Raw genomic sequence first — 7,885 nt, forward strand, 5'->3', positions numbered from 1 at the left:
TTCCTTTCTTTTTGTGCTGGTACTGGCCCTTGAACTTGGGACCTCATCCTTACTTTCTGGACTGGTGCTTTACCACTTGAGCCAGGTCTCCAGTCTGGTATTTTCCTGGTTCATTGGTCATAAGAGCTTTGAGGACTTTTTTAAGCTGGGCTGGCTTCAAACCATGATCTTCAGATCTCAGCCTCTTGAAGAGCTAGGATTAGAGGCGTGAGCCATCAGTACCTGGTCTTGCATGTGTTTTTCTATGCATCTGCATTTGCCTCTCTGTCTTCATGATGGTGCATGTCTCTCTGAATTATCATCTGATTCAAAAACGGAGACATCACAAGGGAATTTCAGACCAACACAGACAGATGAGTCCTCAACAGACTACTCAGTTACAATTGGAAGCATATAGGAAGAATAATAGGACCAGGCACTGGGCACACAAAACAACACATTTTATTTATTTTTCTATTTATATTTCTTTTAGTTAGTTGTTAGTTTTGCGGTACTGGAGTTTTTTTTTTGTTTTTTGGGTCCGGTCGTGGTGCTTGAACTCTGGGCCTGAGCGCTGGTCCCTCAGCCCTTCAGCTCAAGGCCAGCACTCTACCACTTGAGCCATAGCACCACTTCCAGCTTTTTCTGCTTATGTGGTGCTGAGGAATCAAACCCAGGGCCTCATGCATGCAAGGAGAGCTCTACCACTGAGTCACCTTCCCAGCCCCGTGTGGTACTGGAGTTTGAACACTAGTCCTCAAGCTTACTAAGGCAGGTGGTCTTCTTGCTGTACCACATACTCAGTCCTGATTTTTGCTTATTATGTTTGAGATAGGGTCTCACTTTCAGTCCATGTGTGTGCCAGGGAGTGATCCACCCATATTAGGTGTCTCAGTAGCTAGCATCACAGGCTTACAGCACCATATCCAGTTCTTCATGGCAAAAGGATCTTGTCAAGGGTCGAGGCCAGGCTGGCCTCAAACTTTGATCCTCAGCCTCCAAAGTCACTAGGATTACAGGTATGAGCTACCAGTGCCTGGCAATAACACATTTTTCTCCTGAGCATGTGGAACCTTCTAGACCAGGATGGTCCAGATGTGAGGCCATAAAACGAATCTCAATACATTCAAAATAACTGAAACCCTATAAAACATGTTCTCTGGACATAAGGAATAGCAAATCAATAATAGATGGAAATTTAGAAGAATCACTAATGTGGAAATTAACCAATATATTCTTAAATAATCACAAGGTAAAGGAGAAATCCAAGAAAAACTAGGGCACTACATCTATGGCCAATGATTTGTGACACCGGTGTTAAGGAAATTCAGTAGAGAGCTATAGTCTTTTTAACAGATACCAGGATAACTGAACTTTCACAGGCAAGAAGGAAATGGGACCCTTTACCTCACATCATATACAAAAACTGACTAAAAGTAAGAACATAACTAAATACAGGCACTATAGAAGTCTTTGAAAAACATGATCAAATGCCTTTTTTTTTTTTTTTTTGGTCCAGTCGTGGGGCCTGAACTCTGGGCCTGAGCACTGTCCCTCAGCTCTTCAGCTCAAGACTAGTGCTCTACCACTTGAGCCACAGCGCCACTTCCGGCTTTTTTCTTTTTGCTTGAGCCACAGCGCCACTTCCGGCTTTTTTCTTTTTGCTTATGTGGTGCTGAGGAATCGAACCCAGGGCCTCAGTCATGCAAGGCAAGCGCTCTACCACTGAGCCAACTTCCCAGCCCCAATCAAATGCCTTTATCAGTGCCTTTTGTGTACAAAATTTCAGGCAACATTGGTCTAGTCCAACAGATCTGTCATCACATAGGAAAAGAGCTGTTCTTCAGTCTATAACTCTCTCTTTCTTCTATACCAGACTGACTTTATGGTCACCCTAAGTGTGCATTTTTTACTGAGCCAGTGATGGGTGGATGGGAGGATGGATGGGTGAGTGGATGGATGATGGATGAGTGAATGGATGGATGGAGGATGGACAGATGGGTGAGTGGATGGATGGGTGGATAGATAGGTTGATGGATGACAATGTCTAGAACATAGAGTTTGGCTCTTGTCCTAGAAGTCTTGGGTACCTACTGCTGTTCAGATGCCTCCTGGCTCCTGGGGAACAGTGGGAAGGCATCATTGCCTTTGGAGCTTTGAGCAGTCTCAGACCCGGTCTGTGAGGGTCCGGTGGGTGGGGGTGGGTAAGGCTCTGGGGAACAGGACAAAGGGCCTGGCCTGCAGAAGGTGGGGAGAGGGTCTAATGTCAGGCAGGGCTCCCAGGACCATGGAGCTGTTCCAGGCATCCAACGTGACAGGCCTGGGGACCTGCTCTCCAGGTGGCTGTGCCTCAGTGAATTCAAGTCCTGGCAAGTCTGCCCGGCAGCTTTCTCTGCAGAAATGCAGCCCTAGAGGAAGGCACAGGCCTTGGGGAGCCAAGTGAGATCTTGAAACCCTGGGGTGGATGGGGGGGGGGAGGGGGAAGCTGAGCATGGGGCACCTGCCTGGGCTTTCCAGACACAGCCACAAAGAACTACAGGAGCTGAACTGGGAAGGCACCCCAGAACTGGAGGCCATGCAGAGAGCTTCTGTAGAGAAAGGCCAGCCCCTCCTCCCCCCAGGCCACCCCCATGCCTGCTACCAGCTAGACCATGTCAGGAAAAGCTGTCTGCAGCCAGCCACAGAAAAGAATGGCAGCCCTACTCTGCCCTCACTGGCACAATCAGCAGAACCAGACACCTAGCATCAGAAAGAGCCAGAACAGGGCTCCCAGGGCAACTCAAAACACTTATCCCACAGAAGACAAGGCCAGGGCTGCCCTCACTGCTGTGTGATCTAGGTTTGGCTGGACACCTGCCATTTAGGAAAGGAAGGCTCTTGGAGCTATAGAAACACTCCCCAAAGTTGTGTTCTAAGGCCATCAGGGACTCTGCTTGAGGCTGGAGCCATGATTGATGGGTTCTCTCCTGGCTAGGACTGCCCAGGAGGAAGTTGGGAGGGCCAGGGCTTCTGGGTGTATACCTGGCTGTCCTGCACACTGGACAACACTGAGCCACACAGCATTGAGTCCTGTGCTCAGGAACAGAGTCACCTACTGCAGCTCAGGCGTCTGAGGGGGAACACTTCAGAAGCCTGGGGCCAGGACAGATGCTCGGTGTGTGCTGGTGGCCCTCGACTCTGAGAAACGCCGCCCACAGATCAGCAGGATGGGAGCCAAATAATAAATAGTCCACATTTTTTGGCGGCTCAGAGGCCGGGTTGGAAACAAGTCACTGTTTTATTGTGCAGAAAAACCACAGGCTTTTTCATCTGAGTGCCCGCCTGAGAAAAGGGTGGCTGCCAGCCAGGTGAGAAGGCTGGGTGGCAGGTCTGCCCCCACTTGCCGTAGGTGTCCCCTCCAGGCTAGCCCTGGCCCCCACCCAGGGTCAATCAGAGCCACTAATGCCAGGAGCCAGGTCCCAGAGTCTAAGATATGAGCATCTGGTGGTCCAGTTGGGCAAAGAACCTTCTAGAACCTTAAGTCTATAACAAGTCACCTGGCTAGACCGTCATAGGATGCTGGTTGCTCACGTCTGTAATCCTAGATACGCAGAAGACTGAGATCTGAGGATCATGGTTCAAAGCCAGCCCAGGCAAGGAACATCCATGAGACTCTTATCTCCAATTAACCACCAGAAATCTTGAAGTGGAGGTGGGCTCAAAGAGGCAGAGTGATAGCCTTGAGCGGAAGAGCTAGAGACAGTGCCCAGGCCCTGAGTTCAAGCCCTTGACCATTAAAAAAATTAATTAATTAAAAAAATTAAAAAGACCAAGCAAGCCAGGTACCGGAGGCTCACATCTGTAATTCTAGCTATTCAGGAGGCTGAGATCTGAGGATCATGGTTTGAGGCCAGACAGCAGATGACAAATCTGAAAGACCCATCTCCAATTAATCACCAAAAGAGAAGACCAGAGTAGAGCGGTCACTTAAGTGGTAGCCTTATGTGGAAAAAGCAAAGGAACATCACCCATGCCCTGGTATCCCTACAACAGAAGAGAAAAGCCTGAGCAAGTCCTCCCTGTGTGGAAATTCAAGGGGGACAATGGAAGGAGTTGTACCTTCAGCTGACCTCACCACCATCCCTCCTGCTCTGGTAATGGGACCCCTAAACCCGCCTGTGTCCAACCCTGAATGTACAACACAACTGACTAGGTAAGTGCCCAGCCCCAATTCCTATGCACCCAAAGCCATGGTAAAATGGTCAAGGTTGTATAGTAAGTTCATGCAAGGTCACAGGGAGGTCACCCAGGGTCATAGTGAGCTTGCCCAAGGTCATGCTGAGGCTACCCAGGATCATGATGGAATCAATCAAGGCCACAGTAAAGTAGCCCAAGGTCACAAAATGGTACCCAAGGTGAGTGGGGCCACCTAAGGAACAGCCCTGCCGAGTGGCAAAGCCCCAGCACAAAATGGGGCATCTCGTGACCTTGCTGCCACACCTGGGGCCAAGGAGACACCTACCTTCAGTACAGTCCCTTCCTCTCTGTGCCCAACAGCATCCTGTGATGTCCATTCAGGGTCTGACCCAGGATCTTTTTTGTTGTTGTTGGCAATGGGACTTAAATTCACTGTTTTCTTGCTCATGGCTGTTGCTCTACCACTTGAGTCATGCCTCCAATCCTGCTTTTTGCTGGTTAACTAGGACTTTTCTGCGCAGGCTGGCTTCAAACTCCAGTCCTCCAGGTCTCAGCCTCCTGTGTAGCTAGGATTACAGGAGTGAGCCACCCTGGCGGGATAACAGGATCATCTTTAAAACGGGAATTTTCTAGCAGAATGAAACTCCCTTCCCTACAGTCTGCAGAGAAGCGGATGCCTGTGGAGTCCACCCTGAGGCCTGCTAGGCCGAGTCGATCCTGGCCCTGTCCTGGGCTCACCTTCTACCTGGAAGTCAGTCAGCCAGAAAAACTGGAGGAGTCAGGTCCAATGTATCCCATAGTCAGGGATACGAGGACTCCAGACATGGCAGCCTGCTGCTGCTCAGCAAACCTGCACTCAAGGTCTCCACTGGGGGTCCTCTATAGCACTGGTCCAGAAATGATGAAACTGGCAAGGTCACCCCAAGGTCACAGCACAGAGGAAAACACTACTTCCAGCCAGCCAGAAACTCCAAGTGCAACCCAGAGCACATGATGCTAATGCTTCCCTACCTGGAGCTAGGCCTTTATCTGCCAGACTCAAAGAGGTATAAGGGAAGCCATAGAGGTCATAGGAAGAAAGGTCAAGGTCATGGGCTAATGCCGACTTCTGGATCCCACCAGGCTGCAACACAGAGGCACAGGCCAGAGGAGCCAAAAGCAGAAGGTGGGGCAACAAAGGCTGCCTAAAAGATAGCAGGGCCTTGAGACTCAGGCTTGTGATCATAAGGAGGCTGAGATCTGGAGGATCAAGGTTGAAGGTCCACCTGGGCAGAAAAGCCTACATTTTAAGACTACATTTCCAAAATAACCAACCACAAACCTGGCTAGAGGCAGAGCTCAAGTAGGAGAGCACCGGCCTTGAGAGAGAAAAGTCAAGCAAGCACAAGGTCCTGTGTTCAAGGACCTGATACTGGCAGGAAAAAAAGATAAAATAAATCAATAGATATAGATCGGGTGGTACTGTTCTACCCAAGTCCAGCCAGGTAGCACCCTCCTGTGCCCAGGGCCCTGGCCTATTTGAGTGGATACTCAACAGGGGACAGAGGCCCAGGCTGGCCTACAGGCTGGGCCACCGCGTTTGAGACCTGGTTTTGGCCCCACTTCCGTCGGTTTCCCGACCCCAGCATCTTACCAGGTAGCACTGTACCAGGGCAGTGCATTGACCTCACAGGAACTTGAAAGGCAATGTTTGCAACCTGTGCAGCTGCTGCTTTGTAAGCCACACAGCCCGGCCTCAGTGGACACCTGGCAAACAGCAGCAGTCCATCCACCGTGAGAGAGCCAGGAATGTGGCTGGCCCGCAGTACTTTCCACCAGCCTCCAGCCAACTTCTATCACTTGAAAAGCATCCAACCTGAAGGGTAAGCCATGAGCAGATTTCCTTCTCATGTGTGTGTTGGTACTGGAACTTGAACTCAAGGCTCTGCATTCACTCCCATTTGCTTGTTTGGCTGTTACTCCTACCACCTGAGCCATACTACCAACTTGGCTTTTTGCTGTTTTGTTGGTTTTTTTTTTTTAGGAGTCTGGCCTTGAACCACAATCCTCCAGGTCTCGGGTCTCCCAAATAGCTAGGATTGTAGGTGTGAGTCACAACACCTGGCTTCCTTTGTTCCTTACATCTTCCACACGCACCAACAACAAAGATGACCCACAGGCCACAGGGATGAGAGCAGTCATGAGCCATGAGGCTTCAGGAGGTGGCGGTTGGCTGTGGGCTCCATGCGGACCAGTCCCACAAGCAACAGGTTAGCTTGCTGTGGATGAAATCTTTTCCCCATCCCCACGATCTGCACTGGAACCCAGAACAACCAGACCGTCAATGTTCATTTTGAAAAATCAGCCCTGATGGCCCTAGCACCCCTCTGTTTTCTCCCCAATAACAGCTCAATTAAGAGGGGTACAGCTCCACAAAGAAACTAGGAAAAAAAAATGCAACCACAAAATGTCCCATAGGCCTGTGATGTTGATGGGTTTTTTTTTCCATAAAACTGATAATATTAAAAATACAAAGTTCAACTTTACAAAACAAGAACAATGCCAAAAAATGAAACAAGGAAACCACACACATACATAATTCTGTTAACAGGTAAAGCACATCTCACCGAAAATAGAGAACTGAGGCTTGGTCTCACACTGACGTAGTGGGAATACAATTGACAAGACAGTTAAGATCAGCAGTGCCTAGGCTGGGTGAGGTGGCTTGTCATCTCAGCTACTCGGGAGGCCGAGATTGGGAGGATTGAGGATTGAGGTGCAAGGCCAGCCCCAGCAAAAAAGTTGGCCAAACCTCACCTTTCCCACCCTGATCTCAATAAACAAGTTGGGCATGGTGGCTCACACCTGCCATCTCAGCAAAAATATATAAACTTATCTGAAAAATAGCTCTCTCAAAATGGCTTAAACCAAAAAATAAAATAAAAATTAAAAAAAAAAAAGGTTAGGGAGAAAGACAGAAAGACAGAAACATTTAGGAAAGGATGCATGGGTAGATATTCCATGTTTTATTTTAATACATCTCATTAGTTTTCATCCTGCTAGGAAAAAAAAAAAAATACCGTCACAAAGTCCCAACAGTTTAACAACAGCAGCCTCCTGTGTTATCGGCAAAAAAAAAACAACAAACAAAAAACAAAAAAACAAACAAAACAAAACAAAATCCTCCAAGAGATAATTAAAAAAATTTTTTTAAAAATGCTAGGCAGAGAGTAAAAAGGAAAGCTTATAATCACTTTATGGTGTAAAAAAAAATCCACTTAAGGCTCTCAGGAAGGCCCCGTGCTGACTCAAGCGAGGAAGTATGTTTTTTTTTGTTTTTTTTTTTGGGGGGAGGGCTCCCGGACAGCTCCCATATACTCCAATCCCTGTGTCCCCTCGAAGCCAGTGACCCCTGCAGTCCCGAGCTGGCCAGTGCCAAGGGCAGAGGGGAGCAGAAGCCAATCTGGGGGCAGCATTACCTCCATTCCTCAGGGCGGCCCTTTGCCGTTGTTGGCGTTAGCTAATTTGTTGGAGTCCGTGGTGTTTCTGTGTTTTGTGGTTTGGTGTTGGGTTTGGTGATTATTTTTTTCTCTTTTTCTGACAAGGAAGTGTCTTACTGTCCCACCCAAGTGCTACAATACTTCCTTTGATGTGACATCGAACAAATGGACACTGTCTCTTTGTTCTCCGGGGGATTCTTGAACACAGTTTTTTGTTTTGTTTTTTTTTTTTGTTGGTTTTTTTTTTTAGG

This window comes from Dipodomys ordii, unplaced genomic scaffold (assembly GCF_000151885.1).
Source record: "Dipodomys ordii isolate 6190 unplaced genomic scaffold, Dord_2.0 Scaffold68, whole genome shotgun sequence".
Taxonomy (NCBI): Eukaryota; Metazoa; Chordata; class Mammalia; order Rodentia; family Heteromyidae; genus Dipodomys; species Dipodomys ordii.